At 39.1% G+C, this 21568-nt stretch overlaps 1 protein-coding gene across 6 annotated transcripts in view; it reads right to left on the bottom strand.

The window, feature by feature from the left end:
• The window catches only part of LOC129775022 (LIM domain transcription factor LMO4), a 967612-nt gene that overhangs the window by 593812 nt on the left and 352232 nt on the right, over positions 1-21568 (bottom strand). For all 6 annotated transcript variants that reach the window (XM_055779176.1, XM_055779177.1, XM_055779181.1 and 3 more), the window contains one exon: positions 9120-9155. The gene's annotated coding sequence lies outside the window, so the exon portion shown is untranslated. The remainder of the gene's footprint in view (positions 1-9119; positions 9156-21568) is intronic.

Below are 21568 nucleotides of genomic sequence, written 5' to 3'. Positions count from 1 at the left end.
TTTCGCTTGCGTTCATTCAATTTTCTTTCCGGTTTCTCTCGATTCCACACACATTCGTCAGACGGGTTTGGCCAAAACAGGCCGGGAGAGTGTGGGGCAGTACAATTTTATCCCTGAACGATCGACAAAACGCTGAGAATTATCGTTATTATTATTTAGGATGATTTATCACTTTTCGGCGTGTGTGGATCCATACGGTGGAGTGTGGAAGGCCTAACGAGCCATGAGCTGGCCTTTTTCGTTTGGTTTTGTTGCGGACGGAGGGACCTAGAGAGAGCGTGGAATTTCATTCAACTGAATTTCTACAAAATTATATCATATTCATGATTCAGTACCTGACGATAAATGGTAAGACGTGAACAGTTGACCTTAAAACATTTGATCCATACTAAACTCTGTTGCAGTTATTCAAATTGAGAGGAGTAATTGTAGATTGCGAATACGGCATCGAATAATTTTTTCCACACCGGATTATAAACAGGGTGGCCTACAGCAACATATTTTAATTACAAAATAAATAAATATTCCGAATTATTTTTTCGGACTGGACAAAGTCTAATGTCAAAATTAGAACCACAAGCAAATATGCACATATATGGCGACTCCAGTCAAAACAAAGCAAACTTTTGAATTGACAACGAAAATGAATCCATTCTACTTCCAGTCATCGGAGAAAATGATACTCTACAATTCATTTTCGACGAAATTGCTCTTCTCGGGTTTAAACAAGTACAAAACAGTCATAAAACATAATTAGACATTTTATTCACAAACATGATCGAACTGCCCATGTTTGTATAGGAGACGTAAACGACAAAATGAACAAAATCGATATTTTCGCTGTTTCGCATTCTACACAATATAATACGTATGCTCAACATGCGAACAAAAATTTTTTGTTCGAAAACATTTGAGCAATTTTGAAAACAAGTTTTCGAAAAATCACTGTTTGTCCGCATAACAGACGCAGTTATAAATCTACATTTGAATCACATTCTTCGAAGAGTCCAAACATGCCTTCCATTTGAACTGACAGGATGAAGTAATAACAACGCACGCGAGATTTTATAGAGTTAATCGTTTAATTAAATTTATTATTATTCCACGTAACACTTTTATTCATCTGCACTGGATGACGGTCGGTCAGGAAAGAGACCGAATAGCAGTCAACATTCGCTGAGCAACCGTTCTGCTGTAATTTAAAGCTTTATGGCAACTACTCTCACAATTTACTATTGCGTTTGGCAACACTATTGCTATTAAGCACAGATACACTACATCTCTCCTGGCTTGAAGTTTCATCTACATACAATCGATTCTCAAATTTTTCTTATCTTCTATAGTATAGATACACAAACTTTTGATTTTCTGACTTTCAACTTTTGTAAATTTTCGAATTTTTCGACTTTTCACTTATTTTACTTTTTTGATTATTTGACATTTTCGAATTTTCGACATTTTGACTTTTTGACTTTTTTAAACTTTCCGACTTCTGCATCTTTTCGACTTTTACAACTTTTCGATTTTCCCAAATTTTTACTTTTCGATTTTTTTGATTTCGAACCTTTTTGACTTTTCTGAATTTTTTGACTTCACGACTTTTCGATTAAAGACACTTTTACTTTACCGAATCCATAGGACCACTAAGGATGTTCAGACGCAGGACTTCCTCAGCTTCCGCCATCTCCGCGACGCGATTACTTCCTCCGGATTCCTTCGGTTGTTTGATTTTCGTCCTACAGCATGTTGACACGTGGCCTTCCTAACCACACGAGTAACATGTCCAGTTTCTCGCTGGGCACGTGTTCGGGTTATGCAGACGACTGCATCGATAGCATGGCTTTGAAGTTTGTCTGCTCGGCCAATTCGGTTTTATGTCTTCCCTTCCTGGCTCACTCCGCTTTACGTTGGACTTCTGCTGAATATTAACCTCATTTCGAAATGAACCAATTTTCTGCTGCAACTGGTTCGACATCTCCTTGTTTTGACTCAGGGCTGCTTCCCAGCTTCGAGCTAGCGAACACGCTTTGTCGAACGTTAGGTCCGGTTCAGTTAGTAACTTTTTTCCGGAGACTTTGATCCCGGATGCCTGCGACAAACTGATCGCGCAGTGAATCCGACAAGAACGCTTCAAACTTGCAGGCTTGGGCGGTGGCTTTTAGGCTGATAATAAAATCGGTTATGCTCTGCGAGGCGGGCTGTTCACATTTACGGAATTTGTATCTCTCTGCGATGACATTCGTGGTAGGATCCAAATGTTCCTTGAGGAGACGGACGAGATCGTTGTACGCTTTCGCACGTGGATCATCCGGAGCACACAATCTGGCAGCGATTGTATATAAACTTGGTCCAGCGACTGTTACTTTTTTGTTGTCCGGCATGTCGTTAACGAGGAAAAACATTTCCAGACGGTTAATGTACTCCTCAAAATTTTCACCAACGACAAAATGTTCGATCTGGCCAAACATGCCAGCACGAACAATGGGAACTACAGCGTTCGCCTCCATCTTGACTCTGCCACTACCTTCACCAGTAGACATAGTTGTTTAGTGAACTGAGGTTATGTTCTCCAACACGTGTTACCGACCGTTTGACTTTCGCGACGTTCACTTTGACTAACGACTTTTTTTTTTTTTTATCTTCGCTTATTTTTCGTCGGCCTATTTCCGCCACTTTAGTGCCAATCACCGACATCAGGGAGGCGACTCCACCTGTTCCTACCTATCAGACTCAACAACTCATGAGCCGGGCCAACTTCTTTTACTTCCGCTCCGAAGGAAGACGTAACCAGAGATTTTTCGCCTCAGAAAATCCCAACGACGCCAGCTGGGATTGAACCCAGGCCGATCGGATTGTGAGGCTGTTACGCTAACCATACAACCACTGGCGCCGTCCACTAACGACTTGACACTAGACTAATCAAGTTTAATCCTCGTCGCCAACTTGAACTGACAGGATGAAGTAATAACAACGCACGCGAGACTTTATAGAGTTAATCGTTTAATTCAATTTATTATTATTCCACGTAACACTTTTATTCATCTGCACTGGATGACGGTTGGTCAGGAAAGAGACCGAATAGCAGTCAACATTCGCTGAGCAACCTTTTGCTGCAATTTAAAGCTTTATGGCAATTTACTATTGCGTTTGGCAACACTATTGCTATTAAGCACAGATACACTACACCATTTACTTTTCTCTGTTCACTGCACTGCGATGAACGTAGAAAAGCAATTTGGTTGTAATTACTTAAATTTCTGCATTTAAATTTTCAAGTAAACAATGAAACAATCAAATCAGTAATAAAATATATAATACTAGCTAACCCGGCAAACTTCGTCCCGCTCAAAATTTGTTTTTTTTTGTTAACAAAACGTTTTCTTACTAAGCACAATTTCATGAGTCCAATCGCAGAACCGTTCATTGATTGATCTTCTAATCGACCCCGTTGAATTCACCTTTTACTATCAAATTCTTAGTACTTCTACCAAAACTCATCATTATAATATCAGATTATTTTCAGGCACAATTCTCGTTCAAGATTTTTGTTTCTCCGTTACATGGAATAAATGTTTGATACCGAAAATATGACAGAATAAAGACAGACCCCTCTCCTCTTCTCCCCTTAGAGAGGGGGGACGAGTATCTATTCACCACGGAAACGTTTCGTGTCCCCTAAAATCTTCACATGCCAAATTTGGCTCCATTTGCTTGATTAGTTTTCGAGTTAAGCAGAAATTTGTTTTTCGTTTGTTGTTTCGTTTGCATGACAGCCCACCCTAAGAGAGGAGGAGAAGTCTCGAACCACCATAGAAACATTATTGATCCCTAAAACCTCCACATGCCAAATTTGGTTTTGTTTGCTTGATTTGTTCTCGAGTGATGCAGAAATTTGTGTTTCATTTGTATGGGAGCCCAGTGTTTCATAACTATAGAACCAGATGGAAAAACTCTCACTCCTTCACAAAATTAATGTCAATTTCACATGAATTACAATAAGTTTCTAATTCGTAGATCATCCTTAGTTCTCAATCAGTTCAAATAATCCATTCGGAGTGGTTTCGACCAAGTTGCGCCATGTTATGGGGCTGCTGCTCGTTTAAGCTCTTCAAATCACTCATATTGCTTGTAAGCTGCATCTACTATTCGTACGATCACTCTTCATAAATTATTGATAGGGTTTTGATCTGGTAAACAAGCTGACCAGTCCAGAATCTGAAGCCCTTATTCATTAAACCATGCCATCACTTTCCGGAAGTTCTGTATTGATGCCAAATTACCCAATTAACACGGTGTTTTCGGGGATCATTGAAAGTAGTTATTCCTTTTCTTCTCAAGTAGAACCTGAAGCTGTCTTCGAGGAAACCCAAATGTTTCGTAATCCTACGTCTAAAATGTGAAAAAGAGGACTAGATTATAAGGCTTTAAGGCCCGGATTGTTCTGGTATGCACAGCAGTATTCGGAGGTATGGAAGCACGAAAGAAAACTCATTAACAAAATTTGATTGCGTAGTTATGGACGAAGAAAGGTTTTGTACCGGAAGAGTTCCCAAGAACAATAAAAAAACAAAAACAAATGGTAATTCTCCAAAAAGATCCTTTTCTGACAACTATTCAGCAGATATGGAATGAAAAGGGAAGCTTTCGTTGTTCTGGAGCCATAAACAAGAAAATTTACCTACGAAAAAGACTGCTGCCTTTTCTGGAGCAGATGATGATTACCCATTCTGACCAAACTTGACAAACAGCTACTACTCGTAATCTACCATATAATGGTACACCTAAAATATGATTACAGCGATTCCCAAGAAGATTCGGAATTCGGGAATTGGGAACAAGGCTCGTGTAAAATATGATAGACCGTGTTCCCGTGTTCGAGCAACTGCCTACGGTAGGAATTAAGACTGAAACAATAGTCATATCATGATTATAACGCATTTTGAAACCCACAAATCCACTTTTCAATCTTTATCTTTTGGGTTGGGCAAAAAGTTCGTAGCGTTTAACCCGAAGACTTTTATTTGAACAAATACAAATAATTAAATTAATAAGTTAATAAACCTCTCGACCAATTTGTTGGTTTGACCATGTCGATCAGGTCATTTCAGTCAAAGAGCCTCATTTACGCGGAGTAGCTGGGCAATGTAAAGCTCCTTGTTGACCGTGACATTCTTTTCGAGCATTTCCCAGTGCACCATCCCCTCCAAATACATATTTACCCATTCATTTATTTGCTTCATATTGATGTATAGGCGCCATTTCTCATCTTCAGTGACGATTCGGTACAAAAAGCGCTGTTTATGACCGCGTTTTGCGGGCGAGATGCTGAGAATCGAAATTTTTTGGTTTTTCTGTTGAGCTCGTGAGACAGCCAGCCCCCAATTTTTCAGTAAATCCCATTGAATGAAGGTGATTGAAAATCGTTTTATGATCCCAGTCAGGGTTGCCAACTGTAATTTTCAGGAATAATGAAAATAAAAATCAGGAAAAAATCCGGATAGCTCATATGCTTATAAGAAGTTCGGGCCCATTTTTGGGAATCATTTTTATCATTTTTATGTGACAAAAATCAGTCTACTTGCAGAATATTGACTGCCTCCAAACGTTTAATGAAAAAGCCTCTGTTGCTTTTTTTGAGTATGTTTTACCCCAGATCAACAGATTCAATCGTTTGCTCTAGGCTTAAACCTGAATTCCTGATGCTACATGAAGAGCTGAAATAGTTTTATTTGATCAATCGTTGATTTTACGTTGTTTCAATGTCCAATGCTATTAAATTTGAAGATCAATTGAAATGCGGTAAGGATTTTTACGTTGGAATGGCAACAGAAGAAACTATCAGAACAATGTACAGCGAAAAGTAGATCATTTTTAAGGATATTTTTCGTAGTTTTTCGTGGAGCTGATCAAGCAAATGAGAAAAAACATTCGTTTTTTTATGATCCGTCGCTCAAGGCTGCGGCAATTTAAATCTCAGAAACGTTTTGTTAAATTGTATGCCTAAAAAGAATTGACGGTTCGCTCGAACTTTATGCCTCACTCCTGAATATAATCAGAACAATAATAAGCTTCGAAGTCGGCTCAGAAACGAAACGATGAACGCTATTTTGAGATCAAATTATTTGATTAAACATCGTGGCGGCAGCTCGAAATTTTTTATTAATGATAATATGCAATCTAGATTCAGAAAAACCATGTATAGGTATCATCAAACACACGAATGACTTGCAAATGTAAATGTAGTAATTGTAGTAAATAAATAACATTTTTTTATGCTAATAGATTTCCCTCTACAACGATCATTTTTGATGGTACAGATTTCTGGAAAAAAAAAGTACAGACGAGAAAGATTTTTAACCCTTCTAGTACAGATAAAAATATGACAAAACTGCATATTACTACCTATCACTATCACAATTGTGGAAGTTTGTTCCGGATCGCTGCCTTTAATTTGTCCAGTTACGAGCGGTACTTGTGGTAATTTATCGACTAGTTACTTGGTAGATGAAAATAATATAGAATTTCTTCCCAATCCCATCAGATTATGACATTCATGACACGTGACAAGAGAGATTTTGGTTAGTTAATGGTGGTTCATTTGCCGCTCAACATTGCTGTAAATTATCCATTTTCATTACGGCATTTTCGTTTCGTTTATGAAGTGAGTCGCAGATGTAAGTGCAATCCATGAAAGGTTTTCCAGGTGAATTGCGTAACGCGGTCACTATCACTGATTCCTGCCGATTCATTTATTCATCAGAATCGACTATTCTTCCGAATGCGTTAGACTTGGAAGATTTCCTGTGATTCGAGACTAATGAATGAACTCAGCATCGAGATCAATTGAAAAAGATTATGCAGGAACGCCATACTTTACCTATTACATATACTATATTCTGAATTACATATACTTATGCGGCTCTTGGATTATATACACTAAAATATCATTCATATAAAATATGCAGTATGTGAATGCCATCCTTGAAGCAAGATTCTGGAGTGAGAGAAAAGAAGAACTCGCAACACTATCAGGCGGAATAAACGCATTTTTGAGAAAAAAATTAAACATAGTTTTCAGAATCGAATATGTATTCTACATAATTAAGAAGCACGTTTTTTGCAAATGGTGACAAGTATCAAGCAAAAACTGTATCGGTAAAATATTTTTTTTTGTATAGAAGTGTTTTTTTTTATGTGGAAATTTCAGGCAATTTATAGACAAATTGTTAAGTAAGAGTTAGCATTGAATAAAATGAAGCAATTATTTTCATTCAAAATATAATAATTTGCAACAGCCTTTAGGCGTGCTAATTTGATAAAGTGTCATTCTTTCACTTCAAATTCAAACATTAGGAAATGTTGACTGTTTATCGTAAACGTGAATCGCTCCAAAATACATATACAATGAATGAATGATTGCACATCATACAAGTGCGGTCCGGAGAGATTCTTCATGTTGGGTTTTATGACAGTTCTCATTTCCAACCAGAAAAATGTTGTTATTTTATTATGGCTAATTTTCTTTTTTTCCGCCAATTCACGACTGTTCTCCTTCAAAGTGATTTGAGACGATCTTCATCGAATTCAGAAGGGGCGTGTCATCGATGTCAAAGTCGCCATTTTTTAACTTTGTAAACCATTTCCGTGCTATAGGGTCGTCTATGACACCTTCTGCATCGTCGTCACAAATGTGCTGGGCTGCTTCGGCAGCTTTTCGATCTCAATAAGAAACAAAAAAGAGCAGGTGTCAAAAATGTTGATTTCCTGAGTATTCCATTTCTAGGCTTCAAAACTATAAAGAATTAAATAACTCAAAAATACAATTAACATAGTTTTGTAGAGTTCTATCGAATGAATACTTGCCCTTTGCCGAACAGCAAACAAATCGTTGTAAAATAACAATGAATAATAAAAAAATAATTGTAAAATAATAAAATAATAATAAATGGAAACGAATCGCCGCAAAACTCGTGAACAAATCTTCTGAGCTGTCTTTATTTTGTTGTGTTCGTCTTCGCCCATACGAAAATTTTACGCCGAGAAAAATTGAAATATTTTTGGAATCTAAAAATTGTTTCCTCCTCGTGTGGTCTTTGTCGCCTCACTTCGTAAATGCTTTGTGTAATCCATTTTACGGGATCATTCATTTTTATGTTTTATTGTTTTGTTTTCTTAGTAATTGCCCAATTTAAAATTCTGAAATATTTTCTGAAATATTCTTTTTTTTCGAACTACTGACGAGTGGATGTTACATAAAATTATATTTCTGTTTATTACAAAATGGTTTGCTGTTATTGATTAATTTCGCATTGCCTCGAGAATCAGGGTGAGTTTCCATACCGTGCAGGTTTAAAAATTGATGAGTATTGTTATTGTCATTAGTTATGAACAATACCAATAAAGTTTAACATTGGGTTTTCCATAACTCTCGTAATGGACGTTTACAGTTCCTCCGTCCCATGATACACCCGATTTTATTAGCCCTCCGTCTCCTTGCCCGATGAACACTTGAGCTGATCGACTAGAGCGGAGCAACAAGCACCGCAGTCAAAAGAAACAACAAAAGCTCCAATCATCGGCCAACTCCACCCCGTAAGAACGACATCGTCAACGACGAGTCGAGAAAACGGCACAAAGGGGCATTAAAAAAACCATCCCCTCAGCAGACCACGGACCGTGAGAGAACCATCGAGAGCAAGCACACTCCGGAGTGAATCCAGACAATGTTGTACGAGTGTACGAGCATTCACAATACAGTCAATCATTCATTAGCAAAATAAGATTAATTGTTAATCACACTCGAGGGGCGTGAGCATGAGCGGTCCTGGGGCCAGAGGGGGGCAACGAGGCGGTATTCCCAATTAGGGCCCATTATCTTCAGTGATTAGTGTCTGTCCTTTCCCTCCAATTACCACCGACCACCCTCTAGGATGAGTTGGTTGGCTTTTTTTCTTGTTTGCTTGCTTGCTGCGCACTACTTGTGCTGTCCAAGTTGAGATATTACTACAGTTCCCGAGCGCTCTCCGGTTGTTGGGGATGATTAAGGTACCACCATTAGTGGGAGTGGATCGACTTAATTAGTGGAGCTCAAAGTTAAATCTCTTTGTAAGGTTAGTTACCTTCAAACGAGTGTGCCGGTCAGGGTTCCAAGAGATCTGCAATGGAAAGAAGAAAAAAACTAAAATGAGTACTCTTCGGCTCTGAAAATAAGATATTGAACTTTGTCCAGATAGACAATTTAAATGAGTTGGAAATATAAGGCACTGTTTAAATAGATCGCATTCTCAACACATCACATTAATTTGAAGCTTATCTGTGTTTCGATTCGTTTGCCACGGGATATTTCCCTCCCTCCGCTCATCATCTTCGTTGTGGATGGTCTGTAATTTTATGTTCACGTGAGCCATATAATTTAATTTCAAGCGCTAAATATACGCTTAGCTCTTTTTCTGTCCGTCTTGTTTGGAAGGTGAAACCAACTAAATAACTCATGAACCTTACCACCTCACGGTACGAAACCGGAGGAACGGATGCGGAGTGGGGTTGTGTACGATCCTTTCTTCGAAATTTGGTGCTTTCTTCAGAGTGATTCGATGCCGTGAGGCTGCTGCCATGGTGTGCAATACGATGTGCGAAATTCCCGAAGGATGCAACAACATTTCACGAATCAGCGGCGGCTGATGCAGATAAGTGCGGTCTGATAAGCACCGCGGAAAAATAGCACCTCCAATCACGAGGAGGGGGAAAGGCGTCAAACCGTTTTCCAGTATTCCTGACCAGTGGAGGGAGCAACGCAAGTGAGTAGGAAAAAAACAACGAAGGAATCCAGAGTTCGAATCGATTTAGTATTTATGTATTTCCTCTCTTTCGCTGCCATGGTCGGCTGGAGGAGGGTTTATTTTCTGTCTCTCCAGAAAAGGGATTGCTCGTTTCCCGGCCTGGGCTACAGTTTCTGCGGGAGTTCTCTTCCTTCCACTTGTTTCTGGCTCTTTGTTATACATAACCATCACTTAAGGTTGAAATGTAAATTATAGAGAATTTCGCTGTAATTACTGTATACGCTAACCTATTATAACCATTATTATTACGTGCACGAAACGGGAGAAGGGTTACCGCCGAATCGGCCGGCCGGCATTTTTCGGCCCGACGTGGACTCGACCGTAATCCCCCCGGGGGAACTGACCGACCGTGGACCGTGGCGCAGAAATGTGTGCCAAGCGATAGTGGATCACGGCGTAAATATTCACCACCAGAGGCTAGTCTGGTGCTAATTGTTCTTAGCGGCGAGCGGAGAAAATTACCCCCAAAATTATAGTTAATTTTTTTGAAATGTTCAAGAAAACTAACAGAAACCACATCTTGAAAATATATTGATTATTGATTTTATTGTTTTGTTATCCTTTTTATTTTAGGCTATCGTTTGGTATATCAAAATATATTTTGTAAATATACCATTTTGTCTCATATTCCGAACACTTTAGCTTTGATGGCCATTAAACGGTGTCTCATTACTCATAATGGTACTCTCTCGCGAAATTAATTTGATTTTTGGATACCATAGAGTCTTCTTTTTGATTTGACTGAATTTTCCCCAGGAATTGTATGTAACGATACTGCAGCCAAATTAAGAAAGATAGAAATTATGTGTCAAAGAACAATTTGTAGAGCAAATAGAGACCTTCAATTTAATTGATAGAAACAATCTAGTTTTATATAAATTTCTAGGATAAAATTAATAACAACGCATAAGATAATAATAACGTATAATTTTTTTTATTGTGGCACTGCCGGAAACACTGTCAGATGATACAAGCGCTCTCCAGCGGTGAGCGCGACAACCGGCGCACAAAAAAAACGTCATCGACAACAAAATAAAAACAAAAGCAAAGTATAAGGTTGATGAGTATACAAAAATAGAAAATTGTGAAATTAATTAAAGTTAAAATAATTGTTTATCTGGGGTAAATATGAGTGAAATGCTAAACATTGAAATTGTATTGATGATATGATAATTAAATATAGAAAACAGGAGGATATTAGGCGGAAATTAGCTGGTTGAAGAAAAAGGGAGTTGTAGCATAGAACTACTCATGTGAGTAACAGTTTGTTACAAAAAAAATGTTATTATTAAATAAAATTCATTGCAGTTTTGAGCTGCTGATAAAAAAAAAGTTGCTTCAAAAATCTAGTTCAAGACAACGTCCGAACAGTTATTAAAATCCACTAGTTTAGATGTTCCACTACTATATCCTTTGCTAAATTTACTCATCTTTCAAATGAAAGCAACAGAATTGTCTTCCGTAGTGTACTTTTGAAAGTAGAGCCAGTTTGAGGCAACAGAGTCCGAAACAAAAAAAAGTTCTATAATTCTGTCATTGTTCAAATTCGAACATATGCGTAGGAGAATTTTTTTCATCAAATATGATCGTCTATCACCTTCTGAGAGAATCTGGATGAAAATATTTTTTTCATATGAGAAAGGTGTTTTCTGACTTTAAGGGGATGAATCAAAAATGAAATTCTTCTTTTTTATTCAAAACTAGCTGACCCGGCAAACTTCGTCCCGTCTAAAATTTGTTTTTTGACCTTCAAACATTCACGTTTCCTTACTAAGCGCAAGTTAATGGGTCCAATCGCAGAACCGTTCATTGATTGATCTTCTAATCGACCCCGTTGAGTTTACTTTTACTATAAAATTCCTAGTACTTCTACCAAAACTCATCATTATAATATCAGATTATATTCAGACACCATTCTCGTTCAAGGTTTTTCAACCACTTGCAAATAACATGTTTCTCCGTTACATGGAATAAATGTTTGATACAGAAAATATGATAGAATAAAGACAGACACCCAAATTTAGTTCTGTTTTTTTTTATTAGTTCTTGAATTATGGAGAAATTTATGCTTCATTAGTATGGCAGTCCCCCTCTCTCAGAGAGGAGGGAAGAGTGTCTATTCACCATAGAAAAGTTTCGTGTCCTCTGAAACCTTCGCATGTCAAATTTGGCTCCATTTGCTTGATTAGTTTTCGGGTTATCCAGAAATTTGTCTCTCATTTGTATGACAACCCCCCCTATGAGAAGGGGGAGGAGTATCTAACCATCGTAAAACATTTTTTGCACCCTAAAACCTCCACATGTCATATTTCGTTTCATTTGCTTGAATAATTCTTGAGTAATGCAGAAATTGGTGTTTCATTTGTATGGCAGCCCCCCCTTAGAGAGGAGGGAGGGGTCCGAGTCTATAAGAATCAGACAGACAGACAGAGATCCATTTATATTTATATATATATATATATGTATATATATATATATATATATATATATATATATATATATATATATATATATATATATATATATATATATATATATATATATATATATATATATAGCAATGAAAAAAGCGGACTCGCTAGCTAAGGTGGGCGCTTTAGAAGGCACACTTTTTGAAAGGCAAATTGCTTATAATGAATTTTTCCACATTCCTCGTCAGTATACGCTCGTAAGTTGGCAGCGCATGTGGAGTGGTGATGAGTTCGGTCGTTGGTTACACACGATTATCCCTAAGGTCTCGACGAGTGCATGGTTCAAGGGATTGACTGTAGGTCGTGATTTCATTCGCGTGATATCTCGGCTTATGTCCAATCACTACAACCTAAACGCGCATCTCTATCGCATTGGGCTCGCAGCAAACAATCTTTGTGATTGTGGCGATGGCTACCACGACATCGAGCATATTGTCTGGTCGTGTATCCGGTTCCATGCTGCTCGCTCTCAGCTCTCTAGAGCACTGAGAGCAAAATGCAGACAATCGGATATCCCCGTCCGGGATATCTTAGGTAGCTGTGATCCTGATCTTCTGCTTCATCTATACCTGTTCCTCAGAAACGTCGATGTCAACGTTTAATGATGTTTCCTTCGTTGTGTCCCCGTTTCATATCCCTCCTATCCAAACGATAAACTTTTACTTAGTCGCGGCAATACATACACACACTCTTTACAGATACACGGGCCAAAGGTTGTGCAGTCCACTGATCATTCAACAAGAGCCAAAGGTTGTACCGCTTATGACAACTCTACACGAGCTGATGATTGCGCCGGCTAGTGACCATTCTATCCTGGATTCCTCGAGTCGAGAAAGACGCACCACGCTAGATATGGGGTACAGACTAGGGGGACGTTGCTGATTAATGGTCAGCTGCATCCCAATAGGAGGTATCCCATGTCGGGCACACGTACAGAGCATCGAAGACTGCAACATACCAATTATGAGAACACTTGTAATACTAACCTCGAGTCAACCGCGAGTAATCGGTTACATATTACTAACATAGTTGTAAGCAAACATTGTCGAAATATTGAACTCCCGGCCCCGTTAGGCTGACGCCATATGAGCCTTAATAAAAATATATATTTTGGATAAAAAAAATATATATATATATAGCCTGTAAAAATAAACGATTTAATAAAAAAGTACGTGAGTTTTTATGTGAGGGATGGGGCTGCACAAAAAAAAAACGCTTAAAAAACAGTTATCGCTACACCATTCGAAAAAACTTTTCTATGCTTCCATATCCACCGCATAAAAATTGTTTTTCTTAAGTAAATAACCCAAATCCTAGAGATTCAATTCGTGATCAACGTTCGATTTCGATTTGTTTTACTTCTATACGTTGTGCACCAAAAAAAAAATCGCATTTAAAAAGAGCATAAAAACATTATTTACTAAAGGGTGTGTCACATCAAATTGCATCACGGAAAAAACGCTGTAGAAATTTAATTTTTAGGAATTATATCTTCGGCTTTCGCTTATAATCAGATAAGAGTGTATAGATCACGTTGGCCATGCTTCACTGTCAATTTTTCGTAAATTTGGAAAAATGTCGTCGAACGAAAAAGAGCGTCGTGAATTAATCCTGCGCACTCATTTCGAGAAACCGGAGTTGTCACATCGGGACATCGGTAAGATGCTGGGAATCGTCCAATCCACGGTCAGCAGAGTACTAAAACGATACTTCGAGAACCTAACCATCGACCGGAAGGTGAAGAACGGCAAAAATGGATGCTCCGTCAGTGAAAAAGATCACAAGCGCGTAAATAGTTAAGCAGTTTAGACGTGATCCGAGAAGTTCGGTCCGGGATGTCGCCAATAAGCTGAATTTGTCAAGTTCATTCGTCCAGCGGACCAAGCAGCGGGAGGGCCTGCGTACATACAAGACTCAGAAGGCTCCTAACCGCGACGAAAGGCAAAACATGGTGGGGAAGACGCGAGCCGGGAAGCTGTACACCGAAATGCTGACGAAGCCGCATTGCCTGGTAATGGACGACGAAACCTACGTTAAAGCGGACTTTCGTCAGCTGCCGGGCCTGTTGTTCTTCTCCGTAGAGGACAAATTCAGCGTTCCGGAGGAGATTCGCAAGCAGAAACTATCCAAGTTTGCCAAAAAGTACATGGTATGGCAAGCGATCTTCTCTTGCGGGAAGCGGAGCGCCCCCTTCGTGATGACCGGCACGGTAAACGGGCAGGTTTACCTTAAAGAGTGCCTACAGAAGCGCTTACTAGCACTATTGAAGCAGCACGAGGGCCCGACCATCTTCTGGCCGGATCTCGCTTCGTGCCACTATTCAAAGGACGTGTTGGAGTGGTACGAAGCCAACGGGGTCACCTTCGTGCCAAAGGAAATGAACCCGCCCAACGCGCCGGAGCTTCGCCCAATAGAGAAATATTGGGCGATTATGAAGCAGGACCTCCGAAAGAACCCAAAAGTTGTCAAATCGGAGGCGGACTTCAAGAGAAAATGGATTTCTGTTCAAAAAAAACTACAACCTGACGTTGTACAGAACCTTATGGACGGGGTAAAGAGGAAGGTTCGAGCATACGGGCTTGGGCTCGAAGTATGAATAAAAAGAAAATGCCAAAAGTTGTTCAATAGTTTTTATTTTACTGTCTAAAATTTTCAAAAAGATCGGTCTACTGGGCGAATTTCTACAGCGTTTTTTCCGTGATGCAATTTGATGTGACACACCCTTTATATTTCAAAAATTTCCACACACATGTGATTTACGCTCATAAGTATTTGTTTTTAGTTTCATGAGGAAAATTAAAGAAAAACTGTTATTTTCTCGAATGTAAAAGCTCAAGACTGTCATTATTTTATGAAGGAAACTCCTTGAAGTTGAAAATCCAAGAAAAGCATATACATAAAATACGAAAGAAATAAATATAAAACACGTGGTCAGCGGTGTACTGGAAGTTTTGAGAGTGCTTCTTGAAGATTAGACAAATTCAAATTGGACTAAAATACCCATCAACATTTTCGTTCATAAAGTAATAATGTGCCAAGTACAAAAAACAGCTGATAAGCATCGCTAATAAAACCGAATTGATTCTTGAAGTGTTCATTCGTCCATTTATGTATTGGCGAATTTTTGATAAAAAAAAACACGGTACGACCATTTTTTTGGTATTGACTTGAAAAAGTATTCCGCCAAGAAAAAGATCCGAATTTCCCAGCTTTAAGCTACCATTTGTTTGATACGATACGAGAGAATTCAGTTGTTTACGTCGATTTGACAGTTCAACTCCGTCGAACATTGTTGCATATCTGGGAAAGTACTGACAAAGTAATGCTTGAGTACACTATATATCGTGAAGAACTGTGGAAATGGCCATTTCGTCACAAAACATACCTGAAAGAAATATTCTGGCAAGCTCACCATTCTACCCTTAAGGTGGATCACTCTCGAAACACCTTTCACGATTTGTGAGTTTGGATCGATTAGAATCCTAAATAGCTTCACGTTTTCTTCTTGTCCGTTTTATTGTGTTCACCCGAGGTTCTGGATATCAGTGTAACGTATAATATTTCAGCTGAAATACGACGAAAACATGACCGAGAGAGCCTCAAAGGGGAAATGAAAACAAGTTGAATCTGGACCCAATAATTATTTTATGGGTACGTGTCTAGCGATGCTATCATTATTCATCGAGCTTACTTTCCGACGACGCCCTTCACCGCGCGCTCCACCTGGCTGGGCTGGGTGGGACTCGTGACTCATCTATCTCTCTCTGTATTCAACATTTTCCAGCGTATTGAAATGAAAAACATTGGTTTCGCGGTAATTATTCCCGTGACAGATGCAGCCCGTTTTGCATAAGGTTCATTTTCATGTTTAATCAAGCTTCAAAAATCTTGAACGCCCATTCCTCCCACGCAAAACGAAGGCAAAGACGGGCTGATTTCATTGGACAGAAAGAAGAAATTCTGAGGAGAATCACTTTGTCATGTTTACCTTGTGGTATACCCAACCACTATTCTCACCCCCGTGCCCCATCGGTATGGGGCATCCTTTTCGGGGAACGGCGCACGACACAAAACACCACCGTAATCAAAGTGCGAGATGTTGTTGTGCCGCTGTTAAGTATAATTAATTCAATTACGCACATGCATATGTATATTTATGCAGCGGCTTCACTTTGCTCTCTCGCTCACTTGCGAGGGTGTTCGCGTGCGAGGCGTTGTGCGTGTCCACGGTGCCGTGCATTACCAATGAGGAGCATGTACTCGAAGGGTTATGTCGGATCATGTTCATGTCATATTAAATCGCAGAAGTCTTTCCCCGGCATTTTCGTCCAAAGCGTTTGAATCAGATTGTTCATCGAATCGGAAGTTGTCACGTCACACTGATTGCAATTATGTTTGCCTGTGGCGAAAAGAGATAGAAGTAAAATGTTCATCAAACACCTTCGATCTGGTAACGTTTACCGTATGAAGCCAGGTCCCCTCTCAGAACGAACGGAACAGTTTTGCGGGAAGTTTACGTCGTCGCCACGCGTATCAATGCGGACTCCCCGTTGGGAGCAACGGCGGCTCAAGGGTTCCAAACAATTGAGTCATCATATTTAATAAAGGTCTTTTACCGGTGCACTGCCTATTGGAGATACTACAAGTAGTCATTTCCCTCGCTATTATTTCCCAATCAGCAGTCCGTGGGCTCAACGGGGGGAGGAGGTAATGTGGTTTTCATGCGGAAAGAAAAGTGCAGCGCAATTACAGCCCCGCCGCTATCTGCTCGCTCTCCAGAAAGAGTGAGTAGTGCCCGCCGTACTGGGTAGAGAAAGAGTGAAGCTCTATGTGTTATTGTCTCTGGGTCACCTGGCAGCCGCAGCCACAGCTGCCCCTTGCATGGCGAGACTAGGGGGAAAACAGACAATCGGACGTGCGGAGTTTCATTTTCGCGACTATTAATCGCGGCTAGACACGCAAATTCTCAAGCACCCTTCCCAGATGTGAATAATGTGGTATATCTGGTTGTACCACTTGCGTGTGTGTATGACCGCTGTGTGTAATTTGATGTTGGGGAGCATTGTCCCATTATCGCGTGTAATGAATCGTTTCATTGGTTGTATGTACTGGCAAGTTGCAATTAAAACGCGGAAGGGCGCGTGATGAAGGTGCCGCCCCAATGGAAAAGACAAGCTGGCGATTTTGCTTCACCGAGGGTGGATATGGCGAAACCAACAGCAGTGCGTTGATTATTTGATCTGAGATGACAGTTCAATGGCAACAGCTCGTGCTCGTATGTAGTTTTCAAATCTATTCAAAACTAGCTGGCCCGGCGAGCTTCGTCCCACTCAAAATTTATTTTTCGTTATCACATCCACGTTTACTTGCTAAGCACACGTTCATGGGTCCAATCGCAGAACTGTTCAATAATTGATCTTCTAATCTACCCTTTAAAATTATTTATTACTATAAAATATCAATACTTCTACCAAAACTCGACATCATAATATCAGGTTATATTCAGATTTTCGTGCAAGATTTTTCAGCCACTTGCAAATAACATGTTTCTCCGTTACATGGAATAAATGTTTGATACAGAAAATATGATAGAATGAAGACAGCCCTAAATCGAACAATTCCTTTCTCGAGTTTTGCTCTTATCAACACATTCGGCGATTCATTTTTATTTATATAGATAGAAGACGATATAAGAGTTTGTTTTATTACATTATAATCCATTTCCATTTTCGAACGAAGATCAATTTCGTTTCAGCAAACATCAAATGGACTAACAACGCTTGTCAATATGTAATTGTAGAACACATGCCAAATTAATTTTTAGAATTTTTCAATTTTCCTTTAGAATTTTTCGAAAATTTTCAATTGTCATGTTTAGTTGGAATATGTTGGGTTGAAATATGTGTATTATTTTTATGGGACCCCCCCCCTCCTTTCCAGAGGAGGAAGGGGTGTCATACCATCATAGAAACATTTCTCGTACCCAGAAACCCTCACATCCCAAATATGGCTCAATTTGCTTGATTAGTCCTCGAGTTATGCAGAAATTTGTGTTTTATTTGTATGGGAGCCTCCTTTAGAAAAGGGGGAGGAGTGTCGAACTACCATAGAAACCTTCATCGATCACTAAAACCTCAATATGCTAAGTTCGATTCCATTTGTTTGATTAGTTCTCGAGTTGTTCAGCGAACTCCCACCACCCCCACATTAAAGAAGGGAAAGAGTGTCAAACCACCACAAATTATTTATTGCTCCCTAAAACCTCCATATGCCAAATTTGGTTCCAATTGGTTGATTAATTTTCGTGTAATGCATAAATTTGTGTTTCATTTGTATGGCAGCCCCCCTTAGAGAGGGGAGGGCGTGAAAACATATATGAGGGACTTAGAATGAAAGGGGTGTAAGTGATTTGATCGATTTCTAAATCGAATTTCTCTTTTGGTAATAATTAAGCTGCAAAAACATTCCCAGCTGTATATGACAATGTGGAAGATAGGTCAGAACCTCATCTATCGGATTCTATAGCTAGCTCAAATTGGAACGTTGAGTTATTCGCTAAAGAAAAAGTCGATGAAGAGAAATCGATCAAGTCACTTAGACCCCTTGCAGTCTAAGCCCCTCATATTGCACCCTAAAACCTCCACATGCCAAATTTGATTTCATTTCCTTGATAAATTCTCGAGTAATGCAGAAATTTGTGTTTCATTTGTATGGCAGCCTACCCTTAGAGAGGGGGGTAGAGTATCTAACCACCATAGAATCATTTATTGTACCCTAAAACCTACACATGCCAAATTTCGTTTCATTTGCTCCATTAATTCTCGAGTAATGTACAAATTTGTGTTTCATTTGTATGACAGTCCCACCTTAGAGAGGGGGGAGCGGTCTCGAACTATCATCAGAACCTTCCCCGACCCCAAAAACCCCTACATACCAATTTTCATGTCGATCGGTTCAGGATCGTTATTTTTTTTTTAATTTTCATTTGTTCATAAAATTAGTTACAATCATCTGTTTTAAGTCAAATATGCGCCGTTTTGTTCGATGACTTGTTCCCAACGAGATGCCAACTTCATAATACCCCTGTTATAGAAGCTCGGTTCCTTATTGGCAAAAAAAAACTCGGATAGCCAATTTTCACAGGCCTCTTTTGTGGCTAACTTCTGACTACCTAGCTCGTTCGCCATGGACAAACACAGGTGGTAGTCACTTGGTGAAAGGTCCGGACTATACGGCGGATGCAAAAGAACCTCCCATCCGAGCTCCCGGAGCTTCTGGCGCGTCACCAAAGAAGTGTGCGGCCTGGCGTTGTCCTGATGGAAGACAATGCGGCCTCTGTTTATCAAAGATGGCCTCTTCTTCATGAGTGCTACCTTCAAGCGGTTCAGTTGTTGGCAGTACAGGTCCGAACTGAGCGTTTGGCCATAGGGAAGCAGCTCATAATAGATTATTCCTTGACAATCCCTCCAAACACACAACAGAACCTTCCTGGTCGTTTATGAGGGCTTGGCCACCGTCTGAGCCGCTTCAGCGGGCTTCGACCACGACCGTTTGCGCTTCACGTTGTCGTAAGTGACCCACTTTTCATCGCCAGTCACCATCCGCTTCAGAAACGGGTCGATTTTGTTGCGATTCAGCAGCGATTCACATGCGTCGATACGGTCAAAGATGTTTTTTTGCGTCAACGTGTGTGGCACCCATCCATCGAGCTTCTTTGTGAATCCAAGCTTCTTCAAATGGTTAATAACGGTTTGATGACTTATCCCCAGCTCTTGGCCGATGCTACGGCTGCTACTATGCCGGTCTTTCTCGGCTAATTCAGCGATTTTGTCGCAATTTCCAACGACAGGCCTTCCGGAGCGTGGCGCATCTTCGACGACCTCTACACCAGAATGAAAACGTTGAAACCATCGTTGTGCGGTGGAAATGGAAACTGTATCTGGTCCAAAAACTGCACAAATTTTATTAGCAGCTTGAGATGCATTTTTGCCTTTGTCATAGTAGTACTGTAAAATATGTCGGATTTTCTCTTTATTTTGCTCCATATTTGCGAAACTTTAACTCACGAACGACTTAACCAAACAAAACACTGTGAAGGACTATATTATAGCGCGCGAAAATACCGCAGGACTTTTTTGACAGCCTAATATATATATATATATATATATATATATATATATATATATATATATATATATATATATATATATATATATATATATATATATATATATATATATATATATATATATATATATATATATATATATATATATATATATATATATATATATATATATATATATATATATATATATATATATATATATATGCTGACCAGGCAAACGTTGTTCTGCCAAATAAATTATTTCTAGTGAATATTGTGGGTGTTGAATAAAACACACTAATGTATTGTAAGTGTGTTTGAATATTTTACGATCTTTCAAATAAATCGAATGTGACCGATAAAAAAACGAATTAAATGATTTGAATGAAAGGTTATATGATGTTTCTTGGTGTATTTCATGACCGTAACTGACATGTTTGATCTCTTAAAAGTTAAACGTCAACTGAAAAAAGTAATATAAGTTTGTCGTAAAGTAGAAAAAATAAAATATAGAAAATCAATATTTATTGCTGTCTCCTTGTTAGAAAATACGTGCATGTGATTTTCAACATGGCTTAGTTTATAACAGCTTGGTCTTGTTCATAAATTGGAAAACAGCGATACGGCAGCTAACTTCAATGGAGCTGATTAATCGGTCTGTTTGGAATCGCGTTATTTTATCGTTGTCATTCAATCGAGGAGTATTCACATCGGTAATCTATGTTTGAAACACAGCCATATTGCTTCCTTTATTCATGGATGTTTTTATTACTCGTCATCGATTTATAGAATTCAATATTTATATATGCATATGAGTGATCAGATTTTACAATTCGATCGAAATCGACTTTTACACTCTTAAATTCGTTCGCCTTGTCGCGAAACAATGGTCACAAAAAGTCATCCGTATTTGTGGTTCAATTTACTCTCTATCTGATCGGCATAATTCCGGAAATAATTCTAAATTGTTGAAATTTGAATGAAAATTATTATTCGATTTCGTTTGGATGCTAAATTTGTTTTGAATGTGTTTGAATGCTAAATTTGGCGTGTTTATTCCAACTCGATTGGACTTGAGCTTGAACAGAATGCAAAATTGCGCTTTTTACATTCAACAGAATACAACCAACAATATGTGGGGACGAATACGA

Source organism: Toxorhynchites rutilus, chromosome 3, assembly GCF_029784135.1.
Source record: "Toxorhynchites rutilus septentrionalis strain SRP chromosome 3, ASM2978413v1, whole genome shotgun sequence".
NCBI lineage: Eukaryota > Metazoa > Arthropoda > Insecta > Diptera > Culicidae > Toxorhynchites > Toxorhynchites rutilus.
This window is presented reverse-complemented; position numbering and strand designations above follow the sequence as displayed.